The sequence below is a fragment of the Hemitrygon akajei genome, chromosome 2 (genome assembly GCF_048418815.1).
Source record: "Hemitrygon akajei chromosome 2, sHemAka1.3, whole genome shotgun sequence".
Taxonomy (NCBI): Eukaryota; Metazoa; Chordata; class Chondrichthyes; order Myliobatiformes; family Dasyatidae; genus Hemitrygon; species Hemitrygon akajei.
This window is the reverse complement of record NC_133125.1, coordinates 103,913,071-103,936,175: the sequence shown is the minus strand read 5'-3', so window position 1 is coordinate 103,936,175 and position 23,105 is coordinate 103,913,071.

The following is a 23,105-nucleotide window of genomic DNA, read 5'->3' as shown; positions in this document are numbered from 1 at the left end:
ATGCTGGCACTAGAAGCATGGTAACACTCGAGGGCTGCCCCCAGCACAGTTCTTGTACTGCATCGGTCATTGACACAAAAGACATATGTGTATTTTGATGTACATGTGACAAATAAAGCTAATCTTAATTTTAAAGAGATATTAGATATTGTACTGTAAGCAGAGCTGGATGTTAAAGATTATTGATAAGGGAGGAGAGAAAGCCCAAGTCATTCATTAAGGAAGTCTTAGGCTGCAGAAGGTTTAACTGCCAATACAGAGGGGATTAAGATTAGCTTTGCTTGTCAGGTGTACATTGAATTATAACTGTGTAAAACTCTGTGGAATGCTGTAAGAACGGAGGAGTCTTGAGGATAGGGAGCTAAGAGAGTTCATAGAGGCAATTAGAACAAATGTGGGACTTTTAATGGTGATAATATTGCCAGAATGGGATCTCATATTCATCAGCTAGCAGACAGAGATGATTATGGAAATTGGAACAAGTTGTCATTTGTTCAAGTTGACGGAAGATGCGAAGTTCCAGTTTTGTCAAGAAGGCATAAAATCATAGCAAAGTTCTGTCAACAGATGTACTGAGACCAGACTGGAGACAAATGGTAATATGGAGAAAGATGTGGCCAGTTTTGTTGACATGGTAAGAAGCTCATCTCATGATCAGAAATTCCAACAAACTGAATAGTCTATTTCAGCCTTAGGCATCGACCTGAGAAGAAATGGACTGGGATAATGGCTTTTTCTATCACAACATTTTGAAGGAAACTTCAACCAACCATTGCAGGGGTTCCCAACCTTTTTTATGCCATGGACCCCTAGTATTATCCGAGAGGGTCCATGGACTCCAGGTTGGGGACCCCTAGTATTATCCAAGAGGGTCCATGGACTCCAGGTTGGGAACCCCTGCACTATTGAGAAAGCATGGAAAAATGAGACAAGTAAAAGCAATTGTTCTCAGGATGGAGGAGACAGTTAACCATAATGAAGATGGCAGATAAGCTGTGAAAGGGAGGCAATATTTACTTGTGATTTTTTTATTACGATACTTTAAATTGAAAGTATAATATCCAGCAATGTGTATTTTTAATGCAGAAACTTTTCTGTCTTACTAATGTTTGACAGAATCATTTAGTGTTATTTCCTCTCATAACATTCTTGAAGCACCATTTGATTTAGCACATTTGGAATATTTTGTAATACAGTACTGTGTACTTAGCCACTGTTTTAAGTAGTTACTTCACTGAGAGGAAAAGGAGTTATGTTTATATAACAACCAGAATTATAAATTGCCAACATTTTTCAAAGGACTGAAGGAATACTTTATGTGAACTGCCTTTAAAAATCATAAAAAAGATTTTCCTTTTTACACTTCCTAATTGATGTATTTTCATTAGATTTCAATATATATGTAAAATACTGAAATTTAACATGCTCCCTTACTAACCTTCACCAAGCCAATACTTTCTGCCAAATATTAAATACACAGAAAACCTGGACTTCCTGTTGTAATCTGTTATACAATGACCCAATCCAGCTGTTATTCTTTCTTCTTGGCATAAGAACTTTAAGTAAAAGTGCTACGACATTTACGACAAAGCACTATTGTAAGCAATAGACGTGTGCAACTTCTTGACTGTTTGTCTGATGAATTGTGAAGTTCCTGGCCGAGAAATTCTGTTACACAATTCCAAAACTAAATGATCCTGGCTGTTGAAAATGGACTCAACCCAAAGTTAGACAATAGTGCACTTATTTCTTAGACTGAGTGACCAGTGGGAAAGAAATCTGCCCCCTGACATTTGGCAGGACTTTTATCAATACTGGAAACTTTTTCTTGTTCTCGTTTAAAACTCTGTCAAATGACGTCACAGATGTTACAAAGCCCAGAGTTCAACTACAGGGTGATTTCCAATCTCATTAGTGTTATTTACTTAACAGAATATGTTTATTGCCTTTTCTACATTGGTGAAACCTGTTGTAAATCAGGGGACCACATCCGCACCACCTGCCACAAGTGTGACTTCCGGTGACCAAATATTTTAAAGCTGATTCCCATTCCAATTCCGATGTGTCAGTCCACGGACTCCTCTTGTGCCAAGATGAGACCACCCTTAGAGTGGAGGAGCAACACCTTATATTCCATCTTGGTAGCTTCCAACCTGATGGGATAAATATCAATTTCTCCTTCTGGTAAAGAAATTCTCCCCCACCATTCCCCATTCTGAACTTTTACCTCTTTTCATTTCATTTTTCAATCTTTTTTATTGATTTCCAAATAAAGAATGTACAAATCGGAAGAGGAGTTTGACAAATAGATAATATAAAAGACATATAAACGGAAATAGTAAAAACAAAAAGTATATAATATCAAAATCACATAAGTAAAATATTATGCTGTTATATATATAATGGTAAAAAAAACTACAACTCCTCATAACAATCATTAAAAAAAGATTGGAAATTTTATTGATAAGGAAAAAAAACCCACTAACTAAACTGAAACAAAAAACAAAAAAAAAGAGAAAAAAAGGAAAGAAAAAGAAAGATTGGGCAGTCCAATTGAGGATAAAATTAGAAAAAACAGAGAGAGAGAAAAAAAACACACCCTTCCAGTCATCTCCGAACCTTCATGATAAGGATTTTCCCCAAAGAGAATAAATAAAAATAAATAAATAAAAATAAATTAAATCATGTGAAAATATTGAATAAAAGGTCGCCAGACTTGTTCAAAATTAAAGGATGTATCAAATGTCAGGCTTCTAATTTTCTCCAAGCTTAGACATGACATAATGGAGGAGAGCCAATAGAAAACAGTAGGTAGGTTAGATTCTTTCCAATGTAGCAAAATAGCTCTCCTAGCCAGTAAAGTTGAAAAAACATGTTGGGCGGAAGCAGATACTTTGCTTGCTTCCTCTGGAATAATCCCAAAAATTGCTGTAAGTAGATTAGGTTGAACATCCATATCTATAACTTTAGATAATATTCCAAACACATCCCTCCAAAAATTATTTAAACTTACACATGACCAAAACATATGAGTTAGAGCAGCCATTTCTGCATTACATCTGTCACAAATAGGGCTTATATTCAGAAAAATATGTGCCAATTTATCTTTGGACATATGGGCCCTGTGTACTATCTTAAACTGAATTAAGATGTGGCGTGCGCAGATAGATGAATTATTGACTAAATAATAAATTTTACTCCATTGATATCTGAAAGTGAATGTTGAAGTTCTACTTCCCAGGTATGTTGAACCCTATCATTAGGTGACATGCGAGCATTCATTAACTGTTTATAAATGATAGCTATTAATTGTTTTTGAAAAGGTTGAAACTGAAAAATAACATAAGCCAAATTTGAAGAGCAGGCCAAGGGGTAATTCGGTAAAAAATCACATAAGAAATTCCTAACCTGTGTTACGAACCCCGTAACTGGGTGTCTTACCAGCAAAGATAGAAGTGTCCGTTGGAGTCTGGTGATACTATTTTCAACAGTATTTATTAGTAAAAATACACAAAAATAATATCAATGCAAATATACAGATAATATACGTCACCAATACTAAACCTGAAAGTGCGGGTATAATAATAATCAATAAGAAATAAGCTCTATCGTTGTCTAGGGGATAATGAATTGTCAGATGGAAATATAAAGTTCAGTTCAGTTCATGCAGGCTGCGGTAGTTGTTGGTCGCGGTGTTTCAATTGTTGGAGAGAGAGAGAGAGAGAGAGAGAGAGAGAGAGAACAGTAACAGCTATTGACTTGCCAACTTTCCTTTCCGATTTTTGATCCGTTGATGCGTTGTTGTTGTGGCCATTCACGTATGACCCCTCCGTCCTTTAGCTAGACCGTTCTTCCGTGGTGGACTCATCACCCAGGCAAGGGTGGACACACAAACAAGCCCCCACCGGTCTCGCTACAAAATACTGTGAGTTAAAATTTACCGACCCTTCGTTCGGTCTCCGATCTCCCACACTGTCTCGTGGGTTTCTGCTGCTCACTAGCATTTCTCCTGGTGCGTCTGAGGGGTGTTACCCCAGACCCCACTTTTATCCCCACTCACGGGATCTCAGGTGTCAATCAGGTTGGGATGATGTAACCCATCAAACCAGCCCACTCTGGTTGCCCCCGAGGGATTTCAATGAATAGAACAGTACCAAGTAAACAATCCTTCTCCAAAAGACAATAGCAGTAAATCAATGGCTTTTGTCAGTAGGAGACATTCCACTTTGTGTATCTCTGAGCTGCCTCTCTCTCATTAACTTTCATGAGCTGTTATCAATAACAACTGTCCTGGCAGCTTTCCTGTGTCTCTCTCACTTTCTTGATAACAGCATCAGAAGAGTAGCAATTTGCGATTCTCCAAAAGGGGGGGCATGGGCGATTCTGTACCCTTCTGCCCATCAGAGTTGTTCATCATTCGTAACACCTGTAAATACCTGAAAAAATGTGTATTAGAGATATCATATTTATCCATTAACTGTGAAAAAGACATTAAACAGTCTTGTAAAAACAAATCTAAAAAAGTTTTTATTCCCTTAATTTTCCATGTTAAAAAAGCCTTATCCAAAGTTGATGGTTTAAAAAAGAAATTAGAATAAATATTACTAGAAAGTAAAAAATCATTTAATTCAAAACATCTATGAAATTGAAACCAAATTTTTAAAGTATGTTTAACAATGGGAGGCCACCCTTAGTGTGGAGGATCAACACCTTATATTCCATCTTGGTAGCCTCCAACCTGATGGGATAAATATCAATTTCTCCTTCTGGTAAAGAAATTCTCCCCCACCATTCCCCATTCTGAACTTTTGCCTCTTTTCACCTGCCTGTCACTTCTCCCTTTGTCCCCTCCTCCTCCCTTTCTCTTACATTCCACTCTCCTCTCCTTCGCCAGCCCTTTATCTTTCTCACTCACATGGCTTCTCCTTTCACCTTCCAGCTATCCTCCTTCCCCTCTCCCAGATTTTTTTTCTGTTGTCTTTCCCTTCCTCTCTAGTCCTAAAGAAGAGTCTTGGCCTGAAACCTCAACTGTTTATTCACTTCCACAGATGCTGCCTGACCTGCTGAGTTCCTCCAGCATTTGTTGCGTGTTGCAATACTTATTATTACTGATTTCTCTGAAACTGTGTTACTTAAAGGTCAAACTGTATTCTATGTCCTTACTGAGACCTGTGCCCTCCAGAAAACTTGGGCAATATCTCACATGTACAGTGCCTATAAAAAGTATTCACCCCCCCCCCCGAAGTTTTCATTTAACTTTTCAGTGAAAGCCACCACCTCCCATTTCGAAGCCCAACCTATTTTATTTGGTGTGTTCCTTTTAAGTATAACTTGCATAAGTTCAATGCAATATCCTGCAAGAAAATTAGTCTCAGGATAGTATGTTGATAATAAACTTACTTTGAACTTTGTCCTAGAGCTTGGTAGTTTCTGGCTTTTGTATCTTCTGCCCAGTCAGTCTCTGTGGCCCAAATGCACAAACTATGTGCTTTCAGTAGGGGTTATGTAATCCGCATGAGTGAAACAAGAATCCCCAGGCAGCTGCTCTACGGTGCATGGCTTGAGCATGGCAGTCGCAATCAGGGCCACCCCAAAAAAAGATTCAAAGACAATTTGAAATTGTATATCAATTGGGCAGACCTCCAGCCTTGACAACTTGAGGAGTCCGCAGCCGAGAAGGCTGCGTGGCACGTCCTGACCAGAAAAGCTGCATCTGACTTTGAGGATGACCGAAATCAGTGCCTTGCAGCAGCACGAGATCGACGCCACAGAGCTGTGTATACACCTGTTCCAACAGCCGCCATTCCACGTCCAACCTGCAATCACAAGTGTGCTTTGGCCTTCGACCTCCGAAGCCACATGCATCACCACGGATGACTGCACAATGTTTAGTCTGCCTCAGACCCCGTGAGACAACCACCTGAATTTGTCCAAGTCAATGTTGAGTTTATCATATGCACATGTGCATGCTAGCATAAGTACAATGTAAAACTTAATTGCAGCAGCGACAGGCAAATGGCATCAGATATTTAACATTCAGAAGAAAAACATAAATTCACAACATAAATGAATAAGTATTGGGTACTATGCTAATGCAGCGGTTAGCACAATACCATTACAACTCGGGCATTCTGGAGTTTAGAGTTTAATCCTGGTGCCTTCTGCAAGGTGTTGGCTGTATGTCCTCCCTTCGAATGTGTGTGCTCAGGTTTCTTCCCACAATCCAAGATGTACCAGGTAGATTCATTGGTCATGGTAAATTATGTCGTGATTAGATTAGGGAAAAATGGGGGTTGTTGGGTTGCTGGGATAGTGTGGCTCGAAGGGCCTATTCTGTGCTGTATCGCAAAATAAATAAATTAAATAATTAAGAAAGAAAACAATTAGAACAAAAAATGTCCATTCTAGAGCAAAGTGGTCAATACCGAGGTCATGATTACTGTTATGCAGGTTGGTTCAAGAACCAAAATCTTGAAAGGAAGTGGCTGTTCTTAAACGTGGTAGTGCTTCAAAATATAGGGAAATCCTGGAGGAAAACCTGATGCGGTCTGCAAGAGAACTGCAACTTGGGAGATTTGTTTACCAGCAAGACAATGACCCCAAGCATAAAGCCAAAGTTACACAGGAATGGCTTAAAAACAACAAACTTAATATCCTAGAACTGCCAAATCAGAGACCAGACCTCAATCCAGTCAACAATTTGTAAATGGACTTGAAAAGGGATGTTCACTCATGATCTCCATGCAATCTGACAGAGCTTGAGCAGTTTTGTAAATAAGAATGGGGAAAAATTGCAGTGTCCAGATGTGCAAAGCTGATAGAGGCCTATCCACACAGACTCAAGGATGTAATTGCTGCCAAAGGTGCATCAACCAAATACTGACTTGAATGGGGTGAGTAATTATGCAGTCAATTATTTTGTATAAGATAAATGTAATAAATTAAGACCAATTTATAGAAAATTGTTTTCAATTTGAAACAAGAGTCTTTTCTGTTGATCAGTATCAAAAAAGCCATATTAAATCAATTGTGATTCAATGTTGTAAAACAATAAAACACAGGAAGTTTCAAGGGTGTGTGAATACTTGTTATAGGCACTGTATAAGGTTATTGGTTATCATTGTGTATATTTAAGGCAAAGGTTGATAGAATCTTGATTAGTCAGGGCATGAAGGGATATGCAGGAGATTGGTGCTGAGAGGGAAAATGGGTCAGCCATGATAAAATGGCAGAGCAGACTCGATGAGCCAAATGATCTAATTCTGCTCCTATATTTTATGGTCTTATAATGAAACAAAACAGAAAATGGAGAACAAGTAAGGTAGCATCTGTAGAAAGAGAAACTGTTAATAATTCAGATGAAGTAACTTTATCAGACCTGAAAAAAGAGAAATAAGTTAGAGAAAGAAGAGATTACAGATGCTGGAAATGTAGAGCAACACACAAAAAGCTGGAGGAGCTCCGTGGGTCAGGCAGAAACTATGGGTGGGGGAGGAATGGATAATCAACATTTCAAGTTGAGACTGGTCATCAGGACTGGGAAGAAAAAGAGGAGATAGATGGTATAAAGGGGTGGTGGTGGAGAGGTGGACCAAAAGCTGGTGGGTGTTAGGTGGATCCAGGTGAGGGAGGAGGAGAGTAGGAATGATGTAAGAAGCTGAGAGATGATAGATGGAAGTGACAGAGGACTGAAGAAGATGGAATGTGATTGGAGAGGACCATGGAATAAAATGAAGGAGGTAAGGAAAGAAACTGTTGGAATTAATGTCTGAGTAATGGGCAAATTGTAAAGGTAAGAGGACTAGTGGGAAAGAGAAAAAAGTGGAGGAGGGAAGTAGCTACTTGTGATGAGCTGTGCCAGCCTGTACTGCATTTGTTGTCGTCTTATCTAGAGCCGTTAAGACCTTGTGCTTTCTGTTTAAAATCTTGTCAAGTTCATTTTGCCTGGCATGGCTTGCCAGTGTACTGTGATTAATTAAAGTGAATTCCCATTTAGCACAGATTGAAGGCTCCTTGTATGTTGTAAGAATGATTCAGCTCGCGGTGTCAGATGCTTAAACTACTGATGTTCTGTTGGAATTCCTGTGAATAAACTCTTGTTTCTGTCTCGATGGGAGTCTGTCATTCCTCTGCACCCAGGATCAGTCATCTGTCAGACCACACAGTGACATTACTGGAAGTTAGAGAAATTAATAGTTACGTGGTCAATAAATAAGTTAGTCTGTGGCTGAAACCAAGGAATATTTCTCTGATAAAGGGTATCTGTGTGACAGATGGGTAAAGTCCTATAGCGGTATTATCATTGACTGACGTGGTGCTGGGGCATATCCAGCAGCCAAGACTATACTCTCAGAGAGAATAAGGAAAGTGAATGGTAGATGAAAATGGTTCAGGTATAGACAGAAATAAAAAAATAAATAAATATAAATCTAAAGTTCAAAGTACAGATATGTCGCCACATAGGCATACTTAGTAAATCTATAGCATAGTAACTATAACTGGATCAATGAAAGAGTGCAGAAGACAACAAACTGTGCAAGTGCAAATTAATAACAATAAATAACAATTACGTGAGAAAATGAGATAATGAGTCCTTAAAGTGAGATCATTGGTTGTAGGAACATTATAAAGATGGGGCAAGTGAGTGTAGTTATCCCCTTTTGTTCAAGAGCCTGATGGTTGAAGGGTAGAAACTGTTCTTAGCAGTTCAATGTTAAGTCCAGAAGTTTACAACATAATGACCTTCACTTTCTGGGTCTGAAAATCAACACAGAAGTGACTGTACAGTGATGAAATGGAGACTTGGCCTTGAGCATTTACCCTTCTGCAAATGTTGGAAGAGGCTTGTGTTAGAGGATTGGAATGTGACATTGTACACGCTGTCTGTAATATCACAGGCTTGGTCTCCGCACCAGCTGTGTATTCTACCCAAGAGTGTGAAAGTCTTTCCTTCTGTCACACCCTGTCTGCTCTTCCAATCTACCAGGAAAGAGAAATATTATTAAATGCGATGATCTCTAAATGACTCAGTTCAATGTTCGATTTTTTAATTTAGAAACATAGAAATGTAGAACACCTAAGCACAATACAAGCCCTTTGGCCCATAATGCTGTGCTGAACATGTATTTACTTTAGAAATTACCTAGGATTACCCATAGCCTTCTATTTTTCTAAGCTCCATGTACCTGTCCAGGTATCTCTTAAAAGACCCTATTGTATCCACCTCCACCACAGTTGCTGGCAGCCTATTCCACGCACTCACCACTCTCTGCATAAAAAACATAACCCTGACACCTCCTCTGTACGTACTTCCAAGCACCTTAAAACTGTGCCCTCTCATGTTAGCCCTGGGAAAAAGCCTCTGACTATCCTCATGATCAATACCTCTCATCATCTTATACACCTCTATCAGGTCACCGCTCAACCTCCGTCACTCAGAGGAGAAAAGGCCAAGTTCACTCAATCTATTCTTGTAAGGCATGCTTCCCAATCCAAGCAACATCCTTGTAAATCTCCTCTGCACCCTTTCTATAGTTTCCATATCCTTCCTGTAGTGAAGTGACCAGAACTGAGCATGGTACTCCAAGTGGAGTCTGACCAGGGATTCTATATAGCTGTAACATTAACTCTTGGCTGTTGAACACAATCCCACGGTTGATGAAGGCCAACATACCATTTGCCTTCTTAACCACAGAGTCAACCAGCGCAGCAGTTTTGAGTGTTCTGTGAACACAGACCTCAAGATCCCACTGATCCTCCACACTGCCAAGAGTCTTATCATTAATACTATATTCTGTTATCATATTTGACCTACCAAAATGAACCACCTCACACTTATCTGGGTTGAATTCCATCTGCCACTTCTCAACCCAGTGTTGCATCCTACCAATGTCCTGCTGTCAGAGGTTACTCTGACAGCCCTCCACACTATCCACAACACCCCCAACCTTTGTGTCATCAGCAAATTTACTAAACCATCCCTCCACTTCTTCATCCAGGTCATTTATAAAAATCACAAAGCGAAGGGGTCCCTGAACAGATCCCTGAGGCACACCACTGGTCACCAACCTCCATGAAGAATATAACCTGTTTCCAACCACTCTTTGCCTCTGTGGGCAAGCCAATTATGGATCCACAAAGCAAGGTCCCCTTGGATCCCATGCCTCCTTACTTTTTCAATAAGCCTTGCATGGGGTACCTTATCAAATGCCTTGCTGAAATCCATATATACTACATCTACTGCTCTACCTTCATCAATATGTTCAGTCACATCCTCAAAATATTCAGTCAGCTAGTAAGGCATGACCTGCCTTCAACAAAGCCATGCTGACTATTCCTAATCATATTATACCTCTCCAAATGTTCATAAATTCTGTCTCTCAGGATCTTCTCCATCAACTTATCAACCACTGAATTAAGACTCACTGGTCTATAATTTCCTGGGCTGTCTCTACTTCCTTTCTTGAATAAGGGAACAGGGAACAACATCTGCAACCCTGCAAACCTCCGGAACCTTTCCCGTCCCCATTGATGATGCAAAGATCATTGCCAGAGGCTCAGCAATCTCCTCCCTCACTGCCCACAGTATCCCGGGTACCTCATCTGATCCCGGCGACTTATCCAACTTGATGCTTTCCAAAAGCTCCAGCACATCTTTTTTAATGTCTATATGCTCTAGCTTTTCAATCCTCTGTACATTATCCCTACAATCGCCAAGATCCTATTCCGTAGTTAATACTGAATCAAAGTATTCATTAAGTATCTCTTTTGGATTTAGAATGTAAGTCTATCGTCTAATCCACACTTGGGAGCAGAAGGTGGCAGTAATGCACCATTAAGCTGAGTGCCAACCACCGTAAAACAAGAAGAAGAAGAAGTACCTCTGCTATCTCCTCCAGTTCCATACACACTTTTCCACTGTCACGCATGATTGGTCCTATTCTCTCACGTCTTATCCTCTGGCTCTTCAAATATTTGTAGAATGCCTTGGGGTTTACCTAATTTCTGCTTGCCAAGGCCTTCTCATGGCCTCTTCTGGCTCTCCTAATTTCTTTCTTAAGCTCCTTCCTGCTCACCTTATAATTTTCTAAATATCTATCATTACCTAGTTTTTTGAAGCTTTCGTAAGCAAGGTTCTTAATTTTTGGCTAAAGAAGTTCTTCCTCATCTCTGTTCTAAAACGATGCCTCTCTATTCTGAGACTGAAATTTCTTAATTTTTAATCTTTAATAATTTTTATTTTGTAATAATCTATTTGCTTGAGCTTTAAATACACTTCTTACCTTTATAATTTAACCATTAAAATGGACATAATTGCTGAATGACAATATAGTATTGCAGTGTGGAATGACAGAACATAACTGTGCACTTCATTTCCAAAACGAAATGGCTGGTATGGTTTACAGGTTTATCTTTCTGTAACAGCATAAATAATTGAGAAGCATAACCACTGCCTGAGAGCAAACTCCATTAGGATGAAGGACAACTTCTACCCTATTGTTAGAAGACTATTGAGTGGTTTCTTAGTAGATAGGATGGATTCTTGATTTTGTGCTTTGTTGTTAATCTGCACCTTCTCTGTTGCTGTTACACTTTATTCTGCATTGTTACTGTTTTATCTTGTTCTACCTCAGTGCACAGTGTAATGATTTGATCTGTATGAACAATATGCAAGATGAGCTTTTCAAGTTCAAATTCAAGTTTAATTGTCATTCAACCATACATGAATACCCATGAATACAGCCAAGTGAAACAGTATTACCCTGGGCCAAGGTGCAAAACACAGCACTAACAGTCACCCACAGCGCAAGACTCATATAAAATAGCAGCAAAATACAGTCACAAAAAAAATCACTGTCTCAGTACATAAGACCATAAGAAATAAGAGCAGAATTAGGCCATTTGGCCCATCAAGTCTGCTCTGCCATTTCATCTTGGCGGATCCAATTTTGCTCTCATTGCCAATCTCCTTTCTTCCTGTATCCCTTCATGCCCTTGACCAATCAAGAATCTATCAACCTCTGCCTCATAAATATGTAGCCCTCTGGCATGCCTTACGCTCGCTCAGCTTGCTTCCGTCTAGGGGGAGCAGCCTTTGGCCCCGCCAAACTGGGCAATCAGCTTGTGTGGATGCTGTGTGATGTCCCCACCCCGCCAAATGACAGACAGTACACCATATGTGATTAAATGATTACACTTTATAGAGATTACTAAACTAAGTGATTAATAATGATACAGTATATATGAAGGAAAAGAAAATAAAGAAAAGGCGCCAAAACTTATCAAAGTCCAAACCACTTTGTGCACAACCATTGGAGCTCAATTAATAAAGTCTTCTGGCCACCATTTGATCCCCTCAGAAAAGCACCCCCGGCAACTAAACACCCCCTGTCTTCGTCTCCTCTCCTCGCCGAAAATCCTGGCCTTGGACCCCCGCTCGGGGTCCGTTCCGTTGCCCAGCTTACAGCATCGCGTCCTCTCTCTCTCATCCCCTCGCGCCGACTCCCCAAAAGCCCGCCAACAATAGCTCACAGACCCAGAAGAGAGAATAACATTAATCCCAATTGGTTAACAAATGAATACAATTCTCATTATCAGTAAATTTTAACCCAAACAAGCTGCGAGAGAAAGCACTTTATCATAACAAAGAAGCATTCCTACTTTTAATGTTATGCCTGCAGCCCCCTCCTTTGTGAGAATCGCAAGATCACTATTGGGTTGGGTCAGGGGACCCAGGAAATGAGAGAGAGACGTGAAGAATGCCTCGTTCCCCGGCGATGTAAAGTTACGGGACATGGCCATTGTCTCTTGGAGACACATTTGTGGATTGAAATACTATGCTACATGAACGCCCTCAGGCAAAGTGGGCTGGGTGAGAAAGAGATTGCATCACCCCAACCTGATTGACATCTACGACCCTGCGAGTCAGGATAAAAGAGGGTCTGTAGGAACAGCCCCTCAGACGCACCAGAAGAAACGCTAGCGATCCCGTAATAGCGGGAAGCCATTTGAAGGAGGCCACGTGCATTCAGTTCCGTTGCTTGGGACTGGTGGCTGGAACCACGGAAAACGGCTTTTAGCTAGCAACGGGGAAATCAACTCCCCCGACTCAACTGATTGGCATCATAAAAGACCTGGGCAAGTTTAAAACCGTCTCTCTTAAACCCAAAACGCTGCAGCTTGAACGAACTAACAGTGACTGTTATATTTCCATCGGACAATACATTATCCCCTAGACAACGATAGAGCTATTTCTTATTGATTATTATTATACCCGCGCTTTTAGATTTAGTACTGACGACGTATATTATCTGTATGTTTGCATTAATCTTATTTTTGTGCCCCTTTATCAATAAATACTTTTAAAAATAGTACCATCAGACTTCAATGGACCTCTCTATCATTCCTGGTAAGTGACCCAGTTACGGGGTACGTAACATTAAAAAAACAATGAAACCATTTTGATTAACATACGCAGTAACAAAAAAAAGAACCCCCAGTACAAGTACATAAAGACTTGGCCTGTCTGTGGCAAAAATATTCTGTGGATTCTGTGGACTCTGGCTAAAGAAATTCTTTCTTACCTTTGTTCTAAAAGGATGCTTCTCTGTTCTGAGACTGTCCTTTGGTCTTAGATTTGCCCACCATAGGAAAGATCCTCTCCATATCCACTCTATCAACGCCTTTAACCATTCAATAGGTTTCAATAATGTCAGCGCTCTATTTACTGAATTCTAGTGAGTGGAAGCCCAAAGCCACCAAACACTCATCACATGACAAGCCTTTCAATCCTGGAGTCATTTTCATAAACCTCCTTTGAACCCTCTCCAATGTCAGCACATCCTTTCTAAGATAAGGGCCCAACCCTGCTCTCTAAGTGGGGCCTTGATGCACCATCAATAACTCTTGGAGACGTGAGGCGAGATATAGGCTTTTATTGGCTGGAAGAACGAACGAGCAGCAATTGACCACCACACTGCATCCTGGAGACTGAGGCCGGGGCGGTGTCTCCAATCGCCTTTATACCGGGGTCCGTGGGAGGAGCCATGGTCAGTGGGAAGAGCCACAGGAGCAGTCAGCGGGGGGGCGTGTCCAGACAGGTATATGTAGTTCACCACATTCACCCCCCCCTTTGTTTTAAAAGAGAGTCCCCATGGGGCGAAGTTTCTTACAAGTATATTTACAGGTTAAGTCTATCAGGTGGTCGAATCTGTCGCTGCGATCTACGTAGCACCGGCTGTGATTGCACAGGTGCCAGTGGTGATTGCACCGGAGACGGTGGTTGTGCTGGTTCCGGCCTAACTGGAGGTGTCAGCCTACTAGGCGTCCGTGATCCCTCATGCGTGTGCGAGGCGCCTGGTATATGCACGTGCGAGACGCCCGGTATAGAAGTGTCGTGAGGAGTCTGTGTAGGGCTCGGTGTGCGCGGTGTCACCTCGGGTACAGGGTTCATAGTTACCGTGGAGTGTTCGGGGTAGTGGTCTGCTGCTCCTGCGGGCGCCAGGTCGCGGACGAAGACCGTGTCCTCCCGACCAGCGGGGAGTATTTATTGCTCCTCACACGTTTCCGGAGCAGCACTGGCCCTGGGGATGTCAGCCAAGCCAGTAGGGTGGTCCCAGTGGCAGACTTCCTGCGAAAAGAGAATAGGCGCTCATGAGGGGTGGCATTGGTGGATGTACATAACAGGGAGCGGATGGAGTGGAATGCCTCGGGGAGGACCTCCTGCCATCGAGAGACCGGCAACCCTTTTGACTTAAGGGCTAAAAGTGTGACCTTCCACACTGTGGCATTCTCTCTCTCCACCTGTCCATTTCCCCAGGGATTATAGCTCGTGGTCCTACTAGTAGCAATACCCCTAGCCAGCAGGTACTGGCGCAGCTCATCACTCATAAAGGAGGACCCTCTATCACTGTGAGTATAGCAGGGATATCCGAACAGAGTGAAGAGCTGGCGCAGGGCTTTTATGACGGACGTGGCAGTGGTGTCGGGGCAGGGGATGGGAAAGGGGAACCGCGAGTACTCGTCGATAATGTTGAGAAAGTAGACATTGTGGTCGGTGGAGGGAAGGGGGCCCTTAAAGTCGACACTCAGTCGCTCAAAGGGGCGGGTGGCCTTGATAAGTTGCGCCTTTTCAGGACGGTAGAAGTGAGGTTTGCACTCAGCGCAGACTTGGCAGTCCCTGGTCATCGTCCTGATGTCCTCAAGGGAGTAAGGCAGGTTCCGGGCTTTCATGAAATGGTAAACTCAGGTGACCCCCGGGTGGCAAAGATCTGCATGGAGGGCGTATAGCTGGTCGAGCTGTGCGCTGGCACACGCTCCCTGGGATAGGGCATCAGGGGCTCATTGAGCCTTCCAGGCCGGTACAGGATATCATAGTTGTAGGTGGAGAGTTCTATTCTCCACCGCAAAATTTTATCATTTCTGATTTTGCCCCACTCTTGGTTGCTGAACATGAACGCAACTGAGCGCTGGTCGGTCAACAAGGTGAACCTTTTGCCGGCGAGATAGTGCCTCCAGTGCCTAATAGCTTCTACTATGGCCTGGGCTTCTTTCTCCACCGCGGAGTGCCGTATTTCAGAGCCTTGAAGGGTACGAGAAAAGAATGCTACTGGCCTTCCTGCCTGATTGAAGGTAGCAGCCAGCGCAAAATCGGAGGCGTCACTCTCTACTTGGAAGGGAATGGTCTCGTCCACCGCATGCATCGTTGCTTTGGCAATGTCCCCTTTAATGTGGCTGAAGGCCGCGCAGGCCTCGGCAGAGAGGGGAAATGTGGTAGACTTGACCAGGGGGCGAGCCTTGTCTGCGTAATGGGGGACCCATTGGGCGTATTAGGTAAAGAAGCCCAGGCACCGTCTGAGGGCTCTGAGGGTGGTGGGAAGAGGGAGTTCTAAAATGGGGCGCATACGGTCAGGATCAGGGCCCATGACCCCGTTCTCCACGACATACCCAAGGATAGCGAGTCGGGTGGTTCCGAACACACACTTGTCCCTGTTATAAGTAAGGTTCAGGGCTTTGGCCACTTGGAAAAATCATTGGAGGTTGGCGTTGTGATCCGACCAGTCGTGACCACAGATGGTGATATTATCCAGATAGGGAAATGTGGCCTTCAGTTGGCACTGGTCCACCATCCGGTCCATTTCCCTCTGGAAGACAGAGACACCATTTGTGACACCGAAGGGGATGCGCAGGAAGTGATAGAGCCTGCTGCCCGCCTCGAAGGCAGTGTAGGGGTGGTCCTCCGGGCGGATGGGGAGCTGGTGATAAGCGGATTTCAGATCTATTGTCGAGTACACCTTGTACTGAGCTATCTGGTTGACCATATCCGCGATGCGGGGTAGGGGGTACACGTCAAGCTGCGTGAACCTATTGATGGTCTGGCTATAGTCCACGACCATCCTATTTTTCTGCCCGATCCGAACAACAACCACCTGGGCCCTCCAAGGACTTGTGCTTGGCTCAGTGATCCCCTCCCTGAGCAGCCGCTGCACCTCCGACTGAATGAAGGCCCTGTCCCCCGCGCTGTACCTCCTGCTTTTAGTTGCCACAGGTTTACAGTCGGGGGTCAGGTTGGCGAACAGCGGTGGGGGAGGGATCTTGAGGGTGGAGAGGCTGCAAGTGGTGTCAGTAGCGCAGCTGTCGGCATGGTGCTGGATGGGATGTGTGGGTCGGTGTTTGTGTGTGGTCAGTAGCGGGGTATATGACGAAGTCCCACAAAACTGAGGATTCCTGACAGTGAGTGGTGGGAGGGGCCCGTCATATGCCATAGTCACACTTTCGAGGTGGCTCTGGAAGTCTAGCCCCAATAGCACAGGCGCGCACAGTTGAGGCATGACCAGTAGTGCAAAGTTCCGATATTCTGTGCCCTGCACCACCAATGTCGCTACACAACCCACCCGGATGTCTGTGGAATGCGACCCAGAAGCCATGGTGACCCTCTGGCTTACCGGCCGTGTCACGAGTCCGCAGCGTTGCCCCGTGTCCAGGTCAATAAAACTCTCAGTGCTGCCCGTGTCAAATAGGCAGCTAGTCCTGTGCCCCTCCACCAGGATGTCCATCATTGACCTTGCAAGCTGGTGTGGGGCGCCTTGGTCGAGGGTTACGGAGGCCAGAGTTGGACCGCCGTCTTGGTGCCCGGTAAGCACCGGTGGGTCGGGGGCGGGGCGAGGTGGCGCTGACAAAGATGGCCGCCCCCATGTCTCGCACGAGGCGGGCGGGCAGGCAAGATGGCGGTGACCAAGATGGCGGCCCCCATGCCTCACACGCAGCGCTGCCCGACCCCGCTCGTGGTTCAGACTTACAGACCTTGGCGAAATGGCCCTTCTTCCCGCAGCTGGAGCAGGTCACTTCTCGGGCCGGGCAGCGTTTTCGGGGGTGCTTTTCGAGTCCGCAGAAGTAACACTGCGTGGACTTGTGACTGGCAGCAGCTGTGGTTGGTTTCGGGGAGTTCGTGGACTCGCGACTGGCAGCAGTGGGTGGCGGGGTCTGCAGTGTCCACGGAACCGGCGGGGAATCGCGCGGCTGGACAGCGTCAGCGTTGTGCAGAGCAGCCTCCAGCGTGTCGGCCGTCTCGATCGCCGAGCGGAAGATCAGCATTTTCCAGCAGCCGCTGGCGCACGTACACTGACCTGATCCCCGTAACGAAGGCGTCTCGTACTAGCAGCTCCGCATGTTGTTCCGCCGTCAGTCCTTTGCAGTTGCAAGTTCGCACGAGTGTCTGTAGGGCCCGGACAAACTCAGCGCTCGACTCTCTGGTCCACTGCCACCACGTCGCTAAGCGATGTCTTGCGTAGACGGAGTTCACCGGCCGCAGGTACTGTCTTTTGAGGGCGTCCAGTGCCCCTTGGTAGGTCGGCAGGTCCCTGATAAGGGAGAATACTTTCGGACTTACTCTGGATAGTAGTATTTTGTACATTGTGGCAGGCTCAGTCACTGGAATCTGTTCCAAGTATGATTGGAAGCATGCAAGCCAGAGTTCAAAGGCAAGAGCTGCTTCTGAGTCTTGAGGATCAATGTCTAATTTTTCCAGACGTAAAATGCTTTCCATGTTTTAAAACTTCCAGCCAATAAAATTGATGCACCATCAATAACTCTTGGAGATGTGAGGCGAGATTTAGGCTTTTATTGGCTGGAAGAAAGAATGAGCAGCAATTGACCACCACACTGCATCCTGGAGACTGAGGCCAGGGCGGTGTCTCCAATCGCCTTTATACCGGGGTCCATGGGAGGAGCCACGGTCAGTGGGAGGAGCCACAGGAGCAGTCAGTGGGGGGGCGTGTCCAGACAGGTATATGTAGTTCACCACAGGCCTCAACAATGCTTAATAAAGTTTCAAAACTACATCCTTGATTTTATATTCTACATGTTACTATAATAAACCAATTCCATTAACGAAGACTGATGTCACTTAGTAAACTGTCATATGATTGGTCACTTACCAGAACATCTTATACATTACATTCAGATTTGGGCCAATCAAGAACTTGCATTTGTTGTGTTTCATTCATAGCTGCGCAGCCCTTCCTAATTTCAGATTCAGATTATTTGGCGCTGTACATCGAAACATAGAGTGAAATACATTGTTTGTGTTAACAACCAATATACCTAGGGGGCAGCCCGTAAGTGTCACCACACATTCAGGCACCAACATAGCATGCTCCAGTACAACACAGAACACAACGAGCAACAACACAATAACAGCAAAGCAAACTCCTTGTCTCTCTCTCTCTCCCACCAATCCACACACACAGACTGTCCTCCAACTCCAATACAGCTCTCCAGTCTTCAAGCTTTGACCATTGGGCTTTGGATTCCAGATTTCCAATTGACTTTCAGCTTCTGATCTTTGGTATTGACCCTTGGACTAGTCATTGATGGGGTGCCGAATTCCAGGCTTGAACTCTGGGTGTGCTGACTGACCAGCCCTCGTCCCTCTCGTGCCTTCTGCTCACATGGCTATCTGATCTGGGGATCCTGCAACCTTTGGCTGCCCAGCAACCATCGATGTGCTTCGTCACCCATGCACATCACTGGCTTTCGAGGGCAGAGCAGATACCCATACTCTGGATGTCCTTCGTCACCAATCTATGCCACTGGACTTCGAACACAGTGAGCACCAACCAGAGGCCCGATGTCTAACTCCTCCTCATCACGTCCTTGAACATTGACCTGACCCCAAACTTCTCTTCCTGTGAACTTAAAAAAACAAATAAAACTTCTAATAATGAAATATTAACTCAGAATCAGCTGGGACCTGATCAGCAGTCGGGGCAGGCCTTGAGACAGCAGAACAGGTAGGAAAGGTGGCTAGGAAGTCATTCAAGATACTTATTTTCTTAGATCAGACTAGTAAAGACATACTAAAAATTATGTAAGAGTCTAGCTACTGTGTAAAGTGCAATGTGCAGTCCTGCAGATGCATGGTACACAAGACCAGAGCCACACAGTCACTTCATACAATTATCTTTAATACAAATATCTTTAGCAAATCATGTGGCAGCAACTTGATGCATAAAAGCATGCAGACATGGTCAAGAGGTTTGGTTGTTGTTCAGACTAAACATCAGAATGCAGGGGCGAGAAATGTGATCTGAGTGATTTTGATTGCAAAATGAGTGTTAGTGCCAGGAGTGGTCGTTCGAGTATCAAACTGTTGATCTCCGGGGATTTTCACGCACACAGTCTCCAGAGCAGGGGTTCCACAGATCCCTAGTTTTATAGTATTGGTCCATGGAATTTAAATGTTAAAAGCTGGTAACTCCTGCTGTAGAGTTTAAAGAGAATGGTGCAAAAATCAAAAAAAAAAATCCAATGAGTGGCAGTACTGTGGGTGAAAACACCTTATTAATGAGAGAGGTCGGAGGAGAATGACCAAGTTGGTTCAAGCTGACAGGAAGGTATAGTAACCATTCATTACAACAATAGTGTGCAGCGGAGTATCTCTGAATGCTCAACATGGGCCTTGGAGTGGATGGGCTACAGCAGAAGGCCATGAACATGCACTCAGTGGCCACTTTATTTGGTACAGGATGCTGGAATGTGATAAACAGTCCTGGTTGGCACATCTCAAGGAACACTTGGGACAGTAGAAGGGGAATTTATCAGAAAGTTATCAAGGAAAGTATTATGTGAGGGGAAACAGGCTGATCTGTCGATGTTTCCTCTTTTCCATAGATGCTTCCTCGCCTGCAGAGTTCCTCCAGCATTTTTTGTGTGTTACTTGGATTTCAGCATCTACAGACTTTTTTTCTTATTTGAGGCTGGTCTATGGTTGTTTTCTTTGAAATAAGAAAGTCTGAGGGAGGATTTAATTGAAGTTTATGAGATCAAAAGAGGGCTAGAGAATGTGAAAAAGAATGGCCTATTTCCCTTGGGGGTGGGAGAGCTGATACAAACACCATGTGTGGGTAGATTCCATTGTAGCATACAAAGAAGAGTTGTATAAGTGTCTAAAAGTTAAGAATTTGTGGAACTATGGGAAAGGATGGGGAATGGGACTAGATGGATTATTTTACCCAGAGCCAATATACAGTGGATAGGCTGAATCGCCTCCTATAATTCTATGGTCATTTCATTATTTTGTGAATTGTTTGGGAGGAATAGATTTAAGTCAATTGAATTGAAGCCTGTGTGGAACTGATGATTTTTTTCCTCTCTCAATGAGTAACAATGTCTGAACTTGCAGAAGGAAGGCCTGGCCAAATATGGAAAACTAACTGAAGAATCATAAGGTTCTGGACCAAAGGCTAGCAAGTGGGTTTGCCTGAAATATATTTCTGGGCTATGATGGCCTGAATATATTGCACCGGCACGGTAGTGTAGTGGTTAGCACAATGCTTTACAGTGCTGAGCTGGTGATAGAGGTTCAATTCCTGCTGCTGCCTGTAAGGGGTTTGTACGTTGGCCGTATTCAAAGACCCTGCCAGTTGGTAGATTAATTGGTCAATGTAAATTGCCCCCTGATTATGCTTGGATTAAATTGGGGGTTGCTGGGGGGCATAGCCTTGAAGACATTACTTTTCTTTAAAAGAAAATTGTATCTGTCACTTTCGACCTAAAAGGCAAATGACTGGAGTTGCTCAGCACTTTCGTGCATGAGTGTTTATTAGGTGCATCGAAAAGAAATTTACGAAAATAGCGAAAAGAAAATTGCCAATAATTACAAAAAGATATCAACCAGAAAACACAATTATAGCTACATTACTGTAAGTCCAGTATGAACTCCTGGCAGTTCGATCTCTCTCTCCCTCCTATCAAGAGCAAACTGCCCTGTTTTTTAATGCACCAGCACGTACCATCTCTAATAGCCACAAAGTTAACTTAAGATGACACATGAATTAGAATATGATGCACCCCACAATGTAGTTACAATCATATTACAAAATAAACAGAACTATCCATATTAAATACAGTATATGCACAGCATACACACATTTACACATTCCCCATTACTAAAGAAATGAAATATTCCACTGTGCACAGAAGTAAAACGCCATAAAGTCAAATCCTTTAGGACTCCTAGTAGAATATACCAGGGAGAAGACATCCAATTTCCCACACCCAGTGCAACGACTGCAGAATGAAAAAGTAATGTTTGTCTGTGTTTACTGAGCATTCTCAGGATCTTTTAAGGTTATGCGTAAATTCTTCCCCCTCCCCCCCCCCGCCCCTGCAAGAAATACAGTGACCAGAGACAAAATCATTTTGAGCTCCATTTCTTCATTACAGCGGACTCTACTCCTTGGAGTTAAAGGACTGCAGTACAGAAGAGCCACCAAGAACATTCTGGAGGCTGCCGAAAAGGCCTCATGGTGGCTATGGATCCGGAGGGAGGATCCGTGGATTAGTGCACCAGTTGGACACAAATCGGGGGCTGATCACCCCTGGTTGGGTCGCCCGGGCGAGAGTGTCTGATGATTAAAGACCTAAAACATCCTACGACTCTGGGTTCATCACTGAAGACATGTCCAAGTAGCACCAGAAGGTGTATTCTACAACTACAAATACACAAATTATATTTGCAATGGTTTTATTACTATTTAGTAAGTATTACTCTTTAAGTATTAGGTTAGTACAGATAAAAGCTTGTATCTATTCTGAAATATGGTATCTATTACAGAAATATACTGTTCTCTGCCCAGCTGGATGCTGTCCTAATTCCTCATACTAATCCAAAGTCAATTGTCTGTACAGATAGTATGACCTTGACTCCAGCCACTTACATGTTTGATTCATTATTTTTGTTAGTCATCAATCTTTGATCTCTTACATTATTGGAAATGCTTACTTTCCTATGAGTCATCTTGACTAGAACATTTCAAACTGAGACTAGGAGGGATTTTATCTTCTCCTAGAAGAACTAAACATATCAAATGTATGTCTGTTCGAGGTGCTTTGGGTGTTTAGTGCATATGGCAAAACACAGATTTCTGTCCCTTAGTCTGGGTAATAGCTGGGTCTTGAGTGACTCCACCCACCTTGAATATTCTCTCTTCTCCCTCTTCCCTTCTGGCAAAGAATACAAAAGTCTGAAAGCATATACCATCAGGCCCATGGACAGTTTGCCTGACACTGTTGAAAGATTATTGAATGTCACTAATAGATAAGATAGATATGATCTTATGATCTTGCCCCTCATTGTGTCTGCACTGCACTTTCTTTATCACTCTATTCTGCTTTCTGTTTTTTTCCCTAATACTCCAATACACTGTTCTCCTCATTAGAGAAGGATACACCTTCTTCTGGTCATAATCCTTTGATGCCCTAACTGATCTGAAACAATCAACTGCCATCATAAATATACCCACGGACTTGCTCTCCACTGCCATCTGTGGCAGAGCATTCCACAGATTCACTACTCTCCGGCTAAAAAAATTCCTCCTTACCTCTGTTCTAAAAGGTTGCCCCTCAATTTTGAGGCTGTGCCCTCTAGTCCTGTGATACCCCCACCATAGGAAATATCCTTTCCACATCCACCCTATCTAGTTCTTCCAACATTCGGTAGATTTCAATGAAATCACCCTGCATTCTTCTAAATTCCAAGCCCAAAGCTGCCAGATGCTCCTCCTGTGTTAACCCCTTCACTCCCAGAATCATCCTTGTCCACTAGC